This window comes from Sinocyclocheilus grahami, unplaced genomic scaffold, assembly GCF_001515645.1.
Source record: "Sinocyclocheilus grahami isolate Dianchi unplaced genomic scaffold, SAMN03320097.WGS_v1.1 scaffold497.1, whole genome shotgun sequence".
Classification (NCBI taxonomy): Eukaryota; Metazoa; Chordata; class Actinopteri; order Cypriniformes; family Cyprinidae; genus Sinocyclocheilus; species Sinocyclocheilus grahami.
Window position 1 is genome coordinate 700548 of NW_015505676.1, and position 17230 is coordinate 717777.

Consider the following 17230-nt stretch of genomic DNA (forward strand, 5'->3'; position numbering starts at 1 on the left):
TATGCAAATTCATGTAATTAAACCATTGCTTAGCTACAAATTTACCTTTTTGCTGTATATATATATATATATATATATATTCTTATTCATATATTATTTTTAATAATATAAGAGATTTTTAATTATTCTTTATGTATATAATATATATATATATTTTTTTATTATTCAATAATATAATATTATTATATTTATTTATTATAATTTGATATTATATGTATCACAATAATATAATATAATATAATATAATATAATTTTTCATTAGTAATATGCATAAGAACTTAATTTGGACAACTATAAAGGCGATTTTCTCAATATTTAGATTTTTTTTGCACCCGCAGATTCCAAATGTTCAAATAGTTGTATCTCGACCAAATATTGTCATATCCTAACAAACCACACATCCATGGAAAGCTATTTATTCAGCTTTCATGTGACGTATAAATTAAATTAAAAAAATTAAAAAAATGGACTCTTATGACTGGTAATATAATATAATATAATATAATACAGTAAATATCTCCCTTTGAAAAGGTTATGAAAGACATGAGGGTGAATAAATGATGACAGAGTTCTCATTTTGGGTGAGCTGTTCATTCAAGACTAGTTTCTATGAATATTAAAAGAAATATAAGTTGGTCCACACTGAATGTGAGCAATAGAAAAGAGGAAGCGTGGTGTATTCATCTTTCCGGATCTAAAGAGGAACAGAAGACAGAATGAAAACACAGACCATACAGAGCAAATGTCAGACTGTCAATATTTCATAACAAGACCTGGCCTCTCATTTTCAGGCTACTTTTATTCCTTTTCACTGTGTCACTTTGTGGAACTCGCTAACAAAGACTTCTGAGCGCAGTTTTGAAGTTTGACGACTCCTGAGGGAAGGCTCTTCATCAATGACCAGTGAAATCGATGCCGATAGAGCAGCCGTGCGACTGCGTGTCAGCTTTTCTGTAATGAGGATAGCGCGAAACCCTCAAAGGGAAAGACAGAGATGGAGAGAGACAGAGCGAGAGGAGAAGGTCCGTCACAAGAGGGAGGTGTTTCTAAGAAAGCGTCTTTTAGATGACAAGGAAAATGTAGATTTCTCTGCCTTTCACCTACCATGAATGTTAGCGCGGCTTTTCACTTCCACATGCCTTTCTCCATAAGAAACCATGGTGTTTGAACAAATCAGCATGTTTTGGTGACTCTCCAGGGTGGTTTGTCAGAAGAGGGATGAATGGGAAGTTTATCCGCCCTCATCCACCCCAAGGCCTGCTTGTATAACTCATCCATATTTCCCTTCCACTCTGTCTATTATTCATTTACCACACAGAAGCGCAGACCCTCGTTCACAGCACGCAATCCACACACAGCATTCATAAATACATGAGGGGCTACTTGATAAAACAATTTAGAGTGCGTCTGACAGCACAAAGACACCTGGGATTTGTTCATGGAGATGGAATCGAGGTCAGCAGAAGCATCTCTCTAGTCATACTGTAACCACACGCAGTGTCGCTGCAAGCAAAAACGGACCCCTCGGATTGTACATTATCTAGGACTTCCTCCGTCATATTCAGATACAACATTAATCACAGCAGTGCAGACTGAGTTTTCAGGCCAGTCTGTGTGTGTGTGGTTATTTGCATAACCTGCCAAACACTTCCTTATGACCAGACTGATCTCTATCACCCAAAACACAATGAATGATCACTTACACACAAATACAATGATCATTCTCTTTTTTATATTCATTTTTTATTATTATGGCTGTCAATCATAAAAACTAAAACAATCGCACCTAATTTGTAAACAACCAAAATGGCAAATTTGTGTAGAATCAATATAGGAAGTATAGTTTAAATATACTTACAGCAATCATGCTGTTATAATAAATCTCACATATATCGCTGGCTTTATTTAGGAGAAAAAACTCCAGATAATGTTTCTCATTCTCTTTCATTACTCTATTTGCTATCCTGTTTGGATAATTTCTTTCACTTAACGTTTATATATTTGACACATTCTTTTTATTTATTTATTTTTTATTCATTTATTTTTTAAATTCTTTTTAATTTAAGTAATATAGTAGTAACATTTAATTTCAATATTTTATGTGACGATCAATCCTCTCAATACAATGTAATTGCAAAATTTGATCTGCACACAAATTAATATTTGACTTAAAATTTCAGATCAGTTTGGACAAACCAGACCACATCATGGAAGTGAAAAAAATATTTAAATAATTAAAAATTAAAATGTCATCAATATTAATTGCCGAAATAAAATTTCATCCTTTGGAAATTTTAACAAACTTGTGGCACCCTACAAAATTAATTTTGTCACAATATTTGAGTTTCTAACTTATATGATATGATAATTTGAAAAGTATAGATATTCGGTACAACAGGGAAGAACTGCAGAATATAATGTCATACAGATATTTTATAATATTTTATAAAAAAATTGTGTCCATCAGTGGTGGCAATCAGTAAGCTAATATTTAATGAAGAGACCAATTTATATGACAGATTTTAATGTAGGCTTTTATACATATGTAAACATTATTTAATTACCATTATAACTAGCTATCTCACAAATTTTTGCTCACTCAGTGTTTTTTTTTTTTTTACAGTGGGGTAATTTTGGCGCAGTAGCACGAGATAGCTTGATTTCAAATTTTGAATTGAATAAAAATTTACAAGTAAGCAATCAGTAATAAAATAAGAACAAATAAAGAAATGAATAATGATAGCACAAATAAAAAATAACGACAGGCCTTCGAATTAAATAAATAGCTTTTTAGTTTTTCAGGTAGGTCTAACAGTAGGGTTAAGATATTTAACTTTTTTTTTTTTTTTACCAATTATCCAAATAATGTTTAGTCCTAGAAAGCTATTATTATCAGAACACGTGAGCATAACATAGCGGTTTTACACGGCACCCCTGCTCTCGACAGACGGCATCCCGGTTGGGAAACACTGTTCTAAGAAACATAAAAATCCTAGAAAAATGTATCACGGTTTACATAAAAAATATTAACAGACTAACTGTTACCAAAGATAATAATGGTAATCTGATAATAATAATAATAATAATAATATTATTAGTAGTAGTAGCAGTAGTAGTAATAGTTAATAATAATAGTTTCTTGAGCATCAAATCAACATATTAAAATGCATTATGTGTTTTTCCCCCTATTATTCTGCATGTATGTGTGAAAATAACAATAATAATTAGAAAATTAATCTCTTATTTTGACTAGCTAATAAGATTTCCGAAAGATCATGTGACATTTAAATAACGACTTTTGAAAATTCAGCTTTGCCATCACATGAATAAATTACATTTGAACATATATTAAAATAGAAAACAGTTATTTTAAATTGTAATAATATTTCACAATATTACTGTTATATATTAAAAACAAACAAATAAATAAAATCAGCCTACATAGTCAGGATAAAGTCTATATGGTGAGGAAAAATGTAGACAACTGTTTTTTGTTGTTTCTAGCATACACATAAATTCTTTATGGTTTAAAAATCATCCCAGGATGCATCTAATAAAGTGAAATGTAATAAAGTTTTGCTTGTTTTTAACATTATTTGGTCACTATATAATTCACACATTTTCATTTGTGCTCTTTTATAGGTTTGATGACTTTAATATTCTTCTGAAATGCATAAAATAGCATCAGGCCTGGCAAAAACTTTTCTCTCGTGTACAAGCGCAGGTACATTACAGCAGGAGGGCTGGAAATGCTGGTGTACTGTGTTTTCGTGTGAGGGTGGGTGTCTGCAGGCACTGCTGGGGGACTTTTAATAGTTTAAAGCAGATGAGACTCAGTCTAACACTTGATTTGCTCTTTTTAGCCTGCAGTTTCAGTTACTGTAGTCTATGGGGCACTGCTGTTTCGCTGATATCTGATATTGCTTTCAACTATGTGCCTCTAATGACGTTTGGCTAGAGCAGCGGCACTGAGTCAAGCAGTCCAGTGAGGCTTCACTTTATGTCTAACACTGGAATTATTGGAATAAAAGACTTAAACATCAATATGCTTAAATGATGCTCTGTGTCTCTGGGGCAGTAACCAAGTACAGACAGTACTGGAACAACTTACTGCACCTTTGTGAAATATAATGTTTGATTATCTCATATTTAAGATGAAGCTAAGCATCCCATAATAACACAACTCATAATAAAGGAGCTCATTTAGTGTATTGCTTTTAACTCATTAACAACAACATCATGTTATTGGTTTGAGTATTATTACCGATCTGACATTTACGGACAAGTATTAATGATTTAAATTCGTAGCGAAAAGTTCACTGCTACAAATCAGCCCCTCAATATTCTTCAGCAGGAACACACAGTGACCTTTTTGCTGACGTTAAAGGACACTTTGTTTATCAGTTTACCGTCAGCTTTAACTGGTTTTCTTTAACTGATCAGATCAGCTCTCTTCAATGCTTATAATGTCAAGAAACTCCAGCAGGATGTGACTTGTGTCACATCCTCCGACACTATGTACAGTATATCCTTACTCTATCTTCCTCTAAACATAGGTTTTTGACAAATAATTACAATCCAGGCTTATGAAAAATACATGCCTGTGGTGATATTTTTGCAAAAATATGCTGCTTCTTGCATGTTTCGCATAAAACGTCTAGCGAGTGCACTAAAAAGCACATTCAAAATTCTTCAAAACAGATAAAAGTAACTATACTAATATTTTATTATACTGGTTCTTGACCATATCTCATCAGTTAGGAAATTGAGTGGTGCTAAAAGGTTAATGCTCTTTTGCATTCAAAAACACATACCCTCCTTTATACAGTAAGCACCGCCAATAGTCTTAACGAAAGAAAATGTGATAAAAGCATATTTCCATGCTATTTTAATCCTGTTTATACACAGCTTTGTGTACTTTTTACTTGTGTTTTACAACACTCATTCCTATGAGTTTTGCATCTCAAATTCAAGTGTACCAGGTGAGCTACTAAGCATGTTTACTATGCCAGAAAAAACATACACATGGAGCTGGATATGTGCTAGAAACAGTAAAATGTATTCGTTTACAATTCATGCGCTACAGTATAAGTGGTTTTGAGGTAGTAACATAGTATTTAGCAAGGAACCGTATGAAAATTTGCCATCATTATTTAACAATCTGCCTCGTAATCATAACGTGTATGAGAAGGAATAACAATTGTTGGCTGTTTTACCGCTGATTGTGTTTAAGCTAATTATATGTTCAACTTGATCTCACAGGAAAACGTAATTTAATTTTAATTTATGTGTAAATCATAAGAAAGCCCCCCCCAAAAAAAACAACAACAACAACAAAAAAACATGAAGGTCCACCCCAACAATATATATAACCTTCACTAGGGTGTAAATAGATTATACGAAAATGTACAAATGAGAACAAATTCATACAAATTAGCCACCAATTTGCCAAAATGTAAACTAGTTATGAATTGTCATGTGATTGTGTTGATATGTTTAGGGGCATTTTTGGAGTAGAGTAAATTTAGTTAGAGCCATGGCTTAAATAATTAGCCACTACTTTCTGGGAAAAGAGGTTATGAAATCTACTAATGTTCTCTAGTAAAAAGCACCATGTTATCAGAGGAACGTTATCGAGACGCACCGAGAGAAAGTAAACTAAAGCTGTGATGAGAGCTCAAAATAATTAATATAGGGAATAAAATGTGTCTTCTGTATTGATTCCAAAGAGAAGCCACAGCCATAACGATGATGGATGGATGCCTGCACCCTTGGCATTTCACATCAGCATAAAGCTCCCACATTACGCGTGCGTGGGGGATCCGCTGGGACCACGAGACTCCCTCTCGGGGCCCTGCTGAAGAGAGCCCGTCTCATCATTTATGTGGAGCGGTCTCTCTGGTTGTGTAAAAAGAATGGGAAATAAAGCTGAGGCCTAATCAAGGACCCTCATCAGTGGAGCCGGTGGCATTTTTACTGCTTTCGCCAAACGAAACAAACTCAATTACCATTAGAAAGCTGCCCCTCTAATGTGGACGAACAATGGCAGGCACTTGATGAATCCACGCGGGCCAGTAGCGTCTGCCTTCCTACAGCAGTCACTCAAACTTTGGTGTGCGGGCCTTCTAATGGTCGCGATAACGGTGACTCATTACGATGTCATATCCTTCATGCCTGACTTCTTGTCAACCCAGACAAAGACCTGATACACGCTCCAGGGTAGAAGCCAATCAAATTGTTGGAAAATAAGCAGGAGCCATTTTAAAGTTCCTCTCTGTACAGACAGCGTTTAAGATTGACTGACAGTGAAAAACTGTGGGAAAGGACACTGAATGTATAATTTGGAATATATAAGCTCTTAGACTCAACATATTTGTTGCTTTTTTCCACTGAATGGTGGAGTGTGACAATACAGAAGCACAGAAATCCTCGTAAGCTAATTTTGCTCATCAGAAATATGAGAATATGAGAACAGAGAGTCTGTTATGTTGTTGATAGTGCTAAGATCAGCTTTCTCTAGCTTGTGGTTTGTACTAGAGAAAAGAGGAAACTCCATTTCTGATACCTTTGTTCCTAAAACAACATTAACAGGACTTCACACTTTTTGAAGGCTTTTATTACATCCTGCAAACTGTATTTGTTTGAGCATATATAAAGTAAAAACAGTAATACTGTGAAATATTATTACAATTTGTTTATAATGTTTATACAGCAGAAATACATTCCTGACAGAAACAAAACACAAACAATATTACTATACTGATAAAAAAAAAAAAAAAATGCACGCAACGAATGCATGCCTAAAAATGTTAATACAAATAGCAAAAACTTTTGATTAGGTCAGAGGAACTTATTGGTTTTTTTAAGTCAAAATAAGAGATTAATTTTCAAATTATGATTGTTATTTCTAGACATAAATGCAAAAATATTGGGGAAAAACACATAATATATTAAACAAGTTTTATGCACTAAACAGACCAAAACGTCTCGGTTACGTATATAACCCTTGTTCCCTGAAGGAGGGAATGGAGACGTCACGTCGTTACCGACGAATTGGGATCTCGCTTCGAGAGACCAATCTACTTCGAGTGTAACTAAATGAGCCAATGCACATTGGCATGCAATCATTGCATCCAGCTGCTGCTGATCACAGCGTGAGCATAAAAAGGCATACGTAGCATCTCAAGGCTCAGACAGGACAGAGCAAAGCTAGGACTGGGTCTTCCTCCTCCGGGGGCAGCGATTGCAGGCTCACCACCTGATCCCTGAAGGGAGAAGTGGGAACCTTGGGCACATAACCGGGCCGGGGGTTCAGGATTGCCTGGGAGTCAGCCGGCCCAAACTCTAGGCACGAATCGCCGACTGAAAATGCGTGCAGGTCCCCTAGCCTCTTGATGGAGGCCAGTGCAAGCAGGAGCAGAGTTTTCAATGAAAGAAACTTTAGCTCGACTGACTGCAAAGGCTCAAATGGGCCCTGCTGTAGTGTTTTAAGCACTAGAGACAGGTCCCAAGAGGGTATGGAGGGGTGCCGGGTAGGATTTAACCTTCTCGCCCCCCTAAGGAACCTGATGACCAGGTCATGCTTACCTACCGACTTCCCTTCCACGGGGTCATGGTTAGCAGCAATCGCAGCAACACAAACTTTAAGGGTGGAGGGAGACAGCCTTCGCTCCAGCCCTTACTGCAAAAAGGAAAGCACGACCCTGATCGGGCATCTCCGGGGGTCTTCTCGGTCTCGAGGAGCATTAGTTCGGGGAACCAGGTCCGAGTGGGCCAATACAGTCCTCCCTGACCTTGCACAGCGTCTGTGCGAGAAGGCTCACTGGAGGAAACGCATACTTGCGCAGGCCCCACGGCCAGCTGTGTGCCAGTGTATCCGTGCCGAGTGTTCCCTCGTCAGGGAGTAGAACAACTGGCAGTGAGAGGTTTCTGAAGAGGCAAACAGGTCTACCTGAGTGGCTCTAAAACGTCTCCAATACAGCTGGACAGTCTGGGGATGGAGTCTCCATTCTCCCGGGAGCGTAGCTCGTGACAGCTCGTCGGCCATATGGTTGAGCAGATCTGGAATGTGAATGACACAAAGTGACCTCAGAACCTTCTGACTCCAAAAGAGGAGGTGGCGGGCGAGTTGCAACATGCGACGGGAGTGCAGACCACCTTGTCGGTTGATGTACGCAATGGTCGCCGTGTTGTCTGTTCGGACCAGCACGTGCTTGCTGCACCCTTTGAGACGGTTCAAGGCAAGGCGCACTGCTAACAACTCTAGGCAATTGATATGCCAGTGCAGTTGGGGCCCCGTCCATACCCCCGACACTACGTGCCCGTTGTACTTGGCCCCCCAGGCAGTGGTGGAGGCATCCGTGTAAACCACAGCATGCCTGGGGACCTGTTCTAGGGGCACTCCTGCCGGGAGGAACGTAAGGTCTGACCACGGGGTGAAGGTTTGGCGACAGGCCGGTGTAACTTGGACCCGGTGAGTGCCGCACTGCCATGCCCACCTCGGGACTTGGCCATGAAGCCAGTGCTGAAGCGGTCTCATATGCAATAGCCCTAGCAGTGTAAGTGCCGCTGCAGCTGTCATATGCCCCAGGAGCCTCTGAAATAGTTTCAGTGGGACCGCTGTCCTGGCGACGAGCAGGCTGGGGCGCTGTGGCCGGCGGACGGGGGGAGGCAGCAGCTGCCCGCCGGGGCAGGGTGTCCCCGCCGCCTCAGTCTGCTTCTGTGCAGCCGAGAGCTGCTGGGCCAAGCTCTCAACCGCGTCGCCGAAGAGGCCGGTCTGGGACACAGGGGCATTAAGGAACCGAACTTTGTCGGCGTCCCTCATATCAACCAGACATTGCCAGAGATGGCACTCCTGGACCACAAGTGTGGACATCGCACGATCCAGAGAACTCGCGGTGACCATCGTCGCTCGGAGCGTGAGGTCAGTAGCGGTTCAGAGCCCTTTCAGAACTTCCGGATCATGACAACCCTCTTGCAGGTCCCTCAGTGCCTTGGCCTGATGAACCTGCAGTAACGCCGCAACGTGTAAGGCGGAGGAAGCTTCTCTACAGGCCGTATGAGCATCGCCGGACAGGTCAGACGAGTACCTAAGACCCGGGAGGGGAGGCACGGTTCACCCTGCCGGGTGGAGGCAGTATTAGGACACAATTGCATAGCAACCGACCGCTCCACTGGGGGTCCCTTGTATACCCCCTAGCTGCACCACCATCAAGGGTGGTGAGGGAGGAGGAACCAGCAGGTCGGTTTCTGGCAGTAAAAGGTGTCGTCCATGACCTTTGTGAGCTCCTCATGCACCTCCGGTAAGAAAGGCTCAACTGGTTGCGAAGCACTAGAGGAGCGATGGTCCCCCAAGGATTGGTTCCCTGAGGGGTTTGCCACCACTGTAACCCTCAGACAGCCCGTGCTACTGCCTGAAGTAGTCCACGCCTGGCTGCCGCCAGGATGAACACTAGATCGCGGCAGAGGCAACGGAGCTCCGTCCCCCTGGAGGAAACGGAGCCTGGCCCGCAGCTCCGAGATGGTCATCTTCCCGCAATGGGAACATGACTCATTCGCGAACGCCACCTCAGCGGGTTTAATGCCCAGACACATGAGGCAGCGATCGTGACCATCCTCTGGCGCCAGGTAATGACTGCATTCAGAAACACACGGGTGAAACGGCATCTTTAAAAAGACGATCCGTCGTCTTTACAAAGATGCACCCGCTTATTGTACTCTTTTAGAGAAATCGCTCTTTCAGGGAAATGCTCTTTTAGTGCTGAGGCGCACAGGGGAAATGGCCGCTTGCAGCACAACAGGGGGTAGTGCAGCCTGAAGTGCGCACCCTACTGGACACAGGAACAACCACCGCTGAAGCGCCGTCCGCCAACACCAGAAGCTTCCAAGAGTGCGTTGAACTCATAGCTCACTGAAGACACTTGGATGGAGCAGAACAATGTTGTCGCTCGGCTCCGAAACAAAAAGCTGGTATGCATTGCACCGGCTGCCTTTTTATGCTCACGCTGTGATCAGCGGCAGCTGTATGCAATAATTGCATGCCAGTGTGCATTGGCTCGTTTAATTACACTCGAAGTAGATTGGTCTGACCCCAATTCGTCGGTCACGTCGTGACTCGTAGTGACCGACTGAAAGGAAAACTTAGTTCCTCTTCAGGAACTCGAGCTGCGTCGACAAACGCTAGGGGAACGCCTTCCGCGATCCACGCTCTGAATCGTATGTGAAATCAGTCCAATAGCTGAACGGGACGTCACGGCGGATGAGTTATATGTACCTTGTTTAAAGACAATCAGATATGTTTTATTTATAAAAATAAATAAATAAATAAATACAAATGTTCACTACATCTCATTAAGTGACATATAACCTATATGAAGACATTGGAATGAGAAGTTGTGAAGTTTGAAAATTATTTTTTCCCAGACACTGATAGATATCCTGAGAGAGAGAGAAAAAAGTGTCATCTCGCCTCACAACATAATCATTTCTGAATATATATTTCAGGATTCTCATAAGTTCTCATGAACTTGCTAACTTCCAAATTTGATGCTAATGTTAAAAGTAAAAATCAATTTTAATAGTACATACATTTGCTATTAAAAGCTGTCGCACAGTTACACAAAATAAGTCACTCCTTTAAGTTCACCAATCCAATCACAAAAGATTGTGGCATTTGTGTTAACTTCCTACATGTTGCAAGTTCCTTTTTGCATAAATACATGAACTTATTACCAGAAACACACAGACACATCATGAGTACAATGAAGTAGGAGAGATATTAGTTAGTTAGATATGACTTATAGCTTTGTTTAATACTTCACATTTACGCTTCAATGTTAAAAGGTGTAGCCATCCAAACTGCATTGAAGATGTCTGGACATGCGAATGACTGTATGAATAAAGATTTGATAATGGACTCAGAAGACAGAATAGAGAAAATGGTTGATATCTATGTGAGTGCCGAGGCTGTAAGAGATATGAAACATAAGAAAGACAAAGAGGACTTTGACACCCAAACACCGAAAACCCAAACATCTCAACACACAGGTAACTGAGATTAATTGCTAATAAATTTACTCATAAAAGCTGATGTAAATTGGATGGAGAAATGGAGAAGAAAATAGACTAATATAATGTCTGTCATTTTCAGGAAATGATTCAGTGAGGAAAAGAAGCTCTAGATCCGCTGCAGTGTGTTTGGTGCTGCTGTGTGTTATTCTGCTGACTGCAGTCATAGTGCTGGGTATCACACTCACTCAAGAGAGACAACAGTTCATATCCAAGAATGAAAACCTGACCAATGAGAGAGAGCAGCTAATATTCAAGAACACAAACCTGACCAATGAGAGAGAGCAGCTAATACTTAAGAACACAAACCTGACCAATGAGAGAGAGCAGCTAATACTCAAGAACAAAAACTTGACCAAAGAGAGAGAGCAGCTAATATTCAAGAACACAAACCTGACCAATGAAAGAGAGCAGCTAATACTCAAGAACACAAACCTGACCAATGAGAGAAAGCAGCTAATTCTCAAGAACACAAACCTGACCAATGAGAGAGAACAGCTAAGAAATCAACTTCAGATTTGTGGTAACATTTCTTTAGTCTATGTAGTTGTTTGCTATACAGCAGACATTTTTAAAGCATGATGGAGTTGGGTTGTGGTCTCAGTAACCTTCAGTGTACACAATCTATGAGTATACTATCTGTTATAAATTACAGACAGGTGAGTATAAATGAGAATAAAAAGTTAACATCTGAACTGGTTCTGTTAACAGTTGGATGGACTTGCTATCAATCCAGTTTTTACTACATGTCCAATCAGATGAAGAACTGGACTGAGAGCAGAAGATACTGTATCGAGAAAGGAGCAGATCTGATCATCATAAACAACGGACAGGAACAAGTGAGTGCAAGAACGTGTGTAGTGTGTAGCAGCTAAATGTAAGATGGTCAGATGAAATGTGCTAAATTATGATATAAATGTGAGTGTTTCATCTGCTCAGGATTTTGTTAAGAACATGTCTGGTACTGCTGTGATCTATATTGGTCTGACTGACACTGCTGAAGAGGGCAGATGGAAATGGGTTGATGGCAGCAACATGACCTCTGGGTGAGAACTCACTTAACTGAATTGATTATTATCTAAAAAATGATTCTCACAGTCAGTATCATATCACACAGAAAGCAACACTGAACATCTAATGCTGATCTGTTGATTCAGGTCCTGGGCCTCCAAAGGACAAAGAAGTGAACCAGATGGAGGAAAAGGAGACAATAGAGCAGATGAGGACTGTGCTGTGACTGTAGCTGTGTCTCGGACAGAGTTTCTTAATTTAATAGGGTGGCTTGATGTTGAATGTCATAGAGCTTTTCAATGGATCTGTGAGAAGAGGATTTCACAATTCACACTGCCATAGGAACATCACACACCTTTTTGACAAAAGTTCAACAGTACAAAACGTTTGTAATAATTGATTCTCATCTAAAGCAGGGTTTCTCTTCCTTGTTCCTGGAGGACGTCCACAACTGAACATTTTGTCCGAAACCCATTTCATGTCCATAATACATAATGTGCAAAATGGGACTCCTGAAGTGAATATGGTTAAGAAAAAACACAAATCTGATCTTAAAAACCACTAGATTTGTATTTATTTACAGAAGTGTTTTATGGCATTAAACCTAAACTCCTCGAAAATGTGCCTATGATGACGTTGCAGGATGTTTTGAATTAATGCATTCTGTCAAGTAAAATGAACTTCAACTTGATAAACATTAAAATTCATCTAAAAATAAAAATTCTTAATGGACCACTTTCAAGCTTTTTTAAAAAAGAGAAAATTTGCTAGGTGATATTTTGACAACTTTTTTGTTTTATTTTTTATTATATTTTATTCTGTGTTATTGTGGTATTCCATATAATTAAATGAAACTAAATATAATATAAAATGTCTCTGTTTTCATTGCACACATCTAGTCATTATTATTTAAAAAAATAAAAAATAAAATAAAAAATAACAAAAAAATCCACATTTTATAATATTTATTTATACAACAGTTCTTTCTGGTCCTCGAATCTGATTGGCTGATAAGAGTATTGATATTAGAGTCCAATAGAACTCCAACAGCCGTTTCACTGTTGTATCACTCCGTTTGCTGTAGTTGCCGTTTTTCTCACAGCAAGTGTCATGGCGGACACCCAAATGTGTTATAATTTTAAAAATAATACTGTTTTGTGTCACAGAATGTAGTTTTAAGAGCATTTTAGGCAAGAATGTACTTGTTTGGACTTGAAATATGCGGTTTGTTAATAGCGATAACGTCTATTTGAAAATTTGCTTCGAGGTTTTCGGAGATGTGAGCTGCAGGACAACAGTCGTTCAGCGCACATAAACCCGCTGAGAGTGCTTCACATGGGCCAGATCTTCTGGAATATACCGCTGGCTCTGACGCCTCTATAGTGGTTAAACTATAATTCGTTTTGGGTAAATTTAACGGGCAATCTTTGGTCTCATTAATCTATTATTTGTTCCAGAGCAAACAGTTTTGGCAAAATCTCATCATGTTTATGTAACTTCAATGCTGTATATAAGAGCGCTGCCTTTGTACTTTTGACCGAATTGCCTGGCAACCTTTATGATGGCTGTTGTTGTTGTTTATTAAATATTATTATTCAATAAATAATATTTTATATAAATAATAGTAGTATTTAGTATTAGGAAACAGTGGGCCTCATTTATAAGTCTAATGTAGAAACGAGCGCAGATCTGTGCGCACAAATCAACTTACGACAGAGTTCACGTGTGATTCATGAAACATTCGTATGCCGCCAATCTCATCGTACGAATGATCGTATGTTGATAAATGTGGCGGCAGAAAACAATCGTCATTTGAATATCACGCCCCTAAAAACACCCTGGTTTTATTCACTTGACAAGCTTGCGCATCTGCGCCGCCGCGCGCTCAATCCACTCAGCATGCTTTGTTTATCAGCTCGCGCACATCAGCTATACAGGCATTAATACTGAATGTTTAACATTATATTCATTGCATTCATATACTTCGTAGTAGACATCCTTAACTCCTTTCTGCTGTCTGTTGTTCTGTTGTCGGTGTTTCTTTGTCTGAATATGGCGCTTATCACATGCTGTGTGGTATCGGCGTTTGGTATCGGGGCATTTTAACGAGTACGAGTACGAGTACCGGAGACCAGTATTGGTATCGGTGCATCCCTACTTAGAAGTGCATTGTTTAATGGTATATTGCAACTAAAATGTTTTTATTTTTTTATTAGTGAGAGATAGTCTGCTGAAATGTGTTTATTGTTAGTTTATGATGTGTTAAATGTGTTGTTATTTAAATTTCACAGTATGATGTTGAGTACATTATGAAGTCTGGATTGGTCTGTGATCATTATCCTGGAGTCTGCATTGGTCTGACAGACAGTGATAAAGAGGGCAGATGGAAATGGTTTGATGGCACCAACACAATCTCTGGGTGAGAACCCACATGAACAAATACTATAGTAATTTATAGTAAATACTATAGTGTTTTTGAATCATACTATAGTTAAGTGTATTATACTGTATATATTATAGTATTTACAACACTTGATGTTAGCTACAGCATACTGTAGTATTAACTATAGTGAACTGATAAACTGTAATAAATACTGTAGTATACTTTAGATTTCACTACAGTAAACTGTAGTGTATTGTAGTATAATATACCCTATAGTTGTAGAAAACTTAGTACAGTATTGGGTGAAGTAATTTGTTTATATTATTATAGTTGTTATATTACCACAGCAACTACAGAATTACCACAACAAATTAATTTAAGTACTTTACTATAGTATGGTTAAAACACTACAGTATTTACTACAAATTACTATAGTAATTTTTCTTGAACTGATTATCATATAGTAAATGATTCTCACAGTCAGTATCATATCACACAGAAAGCAGCACTGAACATCTAATGCTGTTCTGTAGTTTCAGATTCTGGGGTGTTCGAGAGCCAAATGGACAAAGATGGGAGAACTGTGCTCTAAGTAATTTATTATGGTGGGCTGATTATCAATTTAAAAATGTTTTTCAATGGATCTGTGAAAAAAATAAATAAATAAATACATATATATATATATATATATATATATATGTATGTATATAAATATAAATAAAATAATAATAAAAATCCCTTGTACTACCATAGGAAAACTACTCATCTTTTGTTTAGATTAATGATTTCAATAAATATTTGTTTAGGGAAATATAGCACATTTACTTGTTAAATATATAAAAATGATTGTTTGGACAACTCTTTAGTATGTATGTGAATGTGTGGGTGCGGGTGTGGGTGTTATTTCTTAATAAACTTAAAATATAATCACTCTGTTTGTTTAACTATGTAAGAATACAACTAGTGTGGAAATGATTTAGGAATCCAAAAACGTTAAACAAAACTGAACTCATTTAAATAAATAACCAAGAGGTTTATATGTAGGCAAAATGTATACCTACTTTTATAAATAACATCTTTAGCTTCACCTTCTTAACAAAAACAGCTGCTAACTGTTGGCATAGCAAAACCAGAAGAAGAAATGGATCAAAAACAGACTCCTATAATTCACCCCCTATAAAGTCACCTATGGCATTGCTTTAAATGCATCAAATAAGAAGCCAGCCACCTCACAACAGGAAATACGGCAACAACCTATAACCTAGTACATGTCACCACACATGTACATTTATTATACAAAATGCATACATGTCTATCAAGAGATAAAATATATAAATATGTAACGAATCAGCTCATGACAGGAAATATGAATAATTAACCATTATAATTTTCAAAATAGTAATTGAGTATAGTTACCGAAGTCACTGACAGAATGCAGTGTTTTATAATCTAGAGATTGTAAAAAGGATGTAGCACACACACTGTCGAGTCAAGTGCCAGTGGATTAGAGACCTGCTCCCACGAGACCCGATGCAACAGAGTGTGGCGTGGGACAAGATGAGCGAGTGCTGGTGCGGGCGAGTAGATGCTCGTGTGTGTGTGTGTGTGTGTGTGTGTGTGTGTGTGCGGGATGCGGGAGAATAAAACAATTCACGGGACTCCCGCAAAATAGAAATATCTAAACATAAACTATCTAAAACAAATAAATTGTTATTCATCTATTGCACAAAAGCAAGATGAACTAATATAAAATATAAACGATTAACAGGTGCAAGCATATGCAGAGTTTCTATTTAGGCCATAACACGTGTTTGCAGCGTTGAGCAATGCAGTGCTGAAATTTGCATGCTCACGAATCCTCTCATTATAATGTATGCTGGGATTTCATAAATTTAATGGAGAAAAAAGTAACGTAACTAGTAATGTAACTAATTACTAATTACTTTTGAAATAAAGTAATCAGAACAGTTACGTGATTACTTTTAAAAGGAGTAATCAGTAATCAGTAATTTGATTACATTTTCAGAGTAACTTGCCCAACACTGCTTACAAATGAGGACAATGGAACCAATCAAAGTCAACAAAAGAGCAATGATACGCAAGTGCTATAGCAAGTCTTAGTTAGCTTAAAACATAGTACACATAGCAGGCTTTAAAAAAATATATATAATAAAAAAGAAAACCGATAGAATAGAAAAAGAATAGAGTAAGCTAGTGTTAGAGGTCTTATTTGCTTTTGGTAATTGTATAATAAATAAAAAAGAAAGAAAAGAAATAGATAGAATGAAAAAAGAATAGAGAAGCTAGTGTTAGTTTTTTTTAAAGAAAACAAGTAGTTAGTAAATGAATAGAGTGCAAGTCTAAAAGGGGCAATTCTTTTTTTTAAAGAATAGAATTAGAATAGAGAGTGCTAGAGTTAGAGTGTCAAATAAAATTAATCTCCTGAAATCCCAAATTAATACTCACTGAGACTGAAATACGCATTAAACAATATTAATAACATGATGTGTATAAAACTCACAAATGAAAACAACCTCTTTCAGATTGAGAAAGAGATAAACTATCAGCTGAATCGGAGTAAAAACTTGACAGAAGAGAGAGCAGTTAAAAAAGGACCTGGAGAAAATCCCGGCCAGGCTTTACAGTTACATTTACATTTAGTCATTTAGCAGACACTTTTAACCAAAATGACTTAAAAACAGTGTTGGGCAGTAACGCATTACCTAGTAACGCGTTACTGTAATTTGATAACTTTTTTAGTAACGGAGT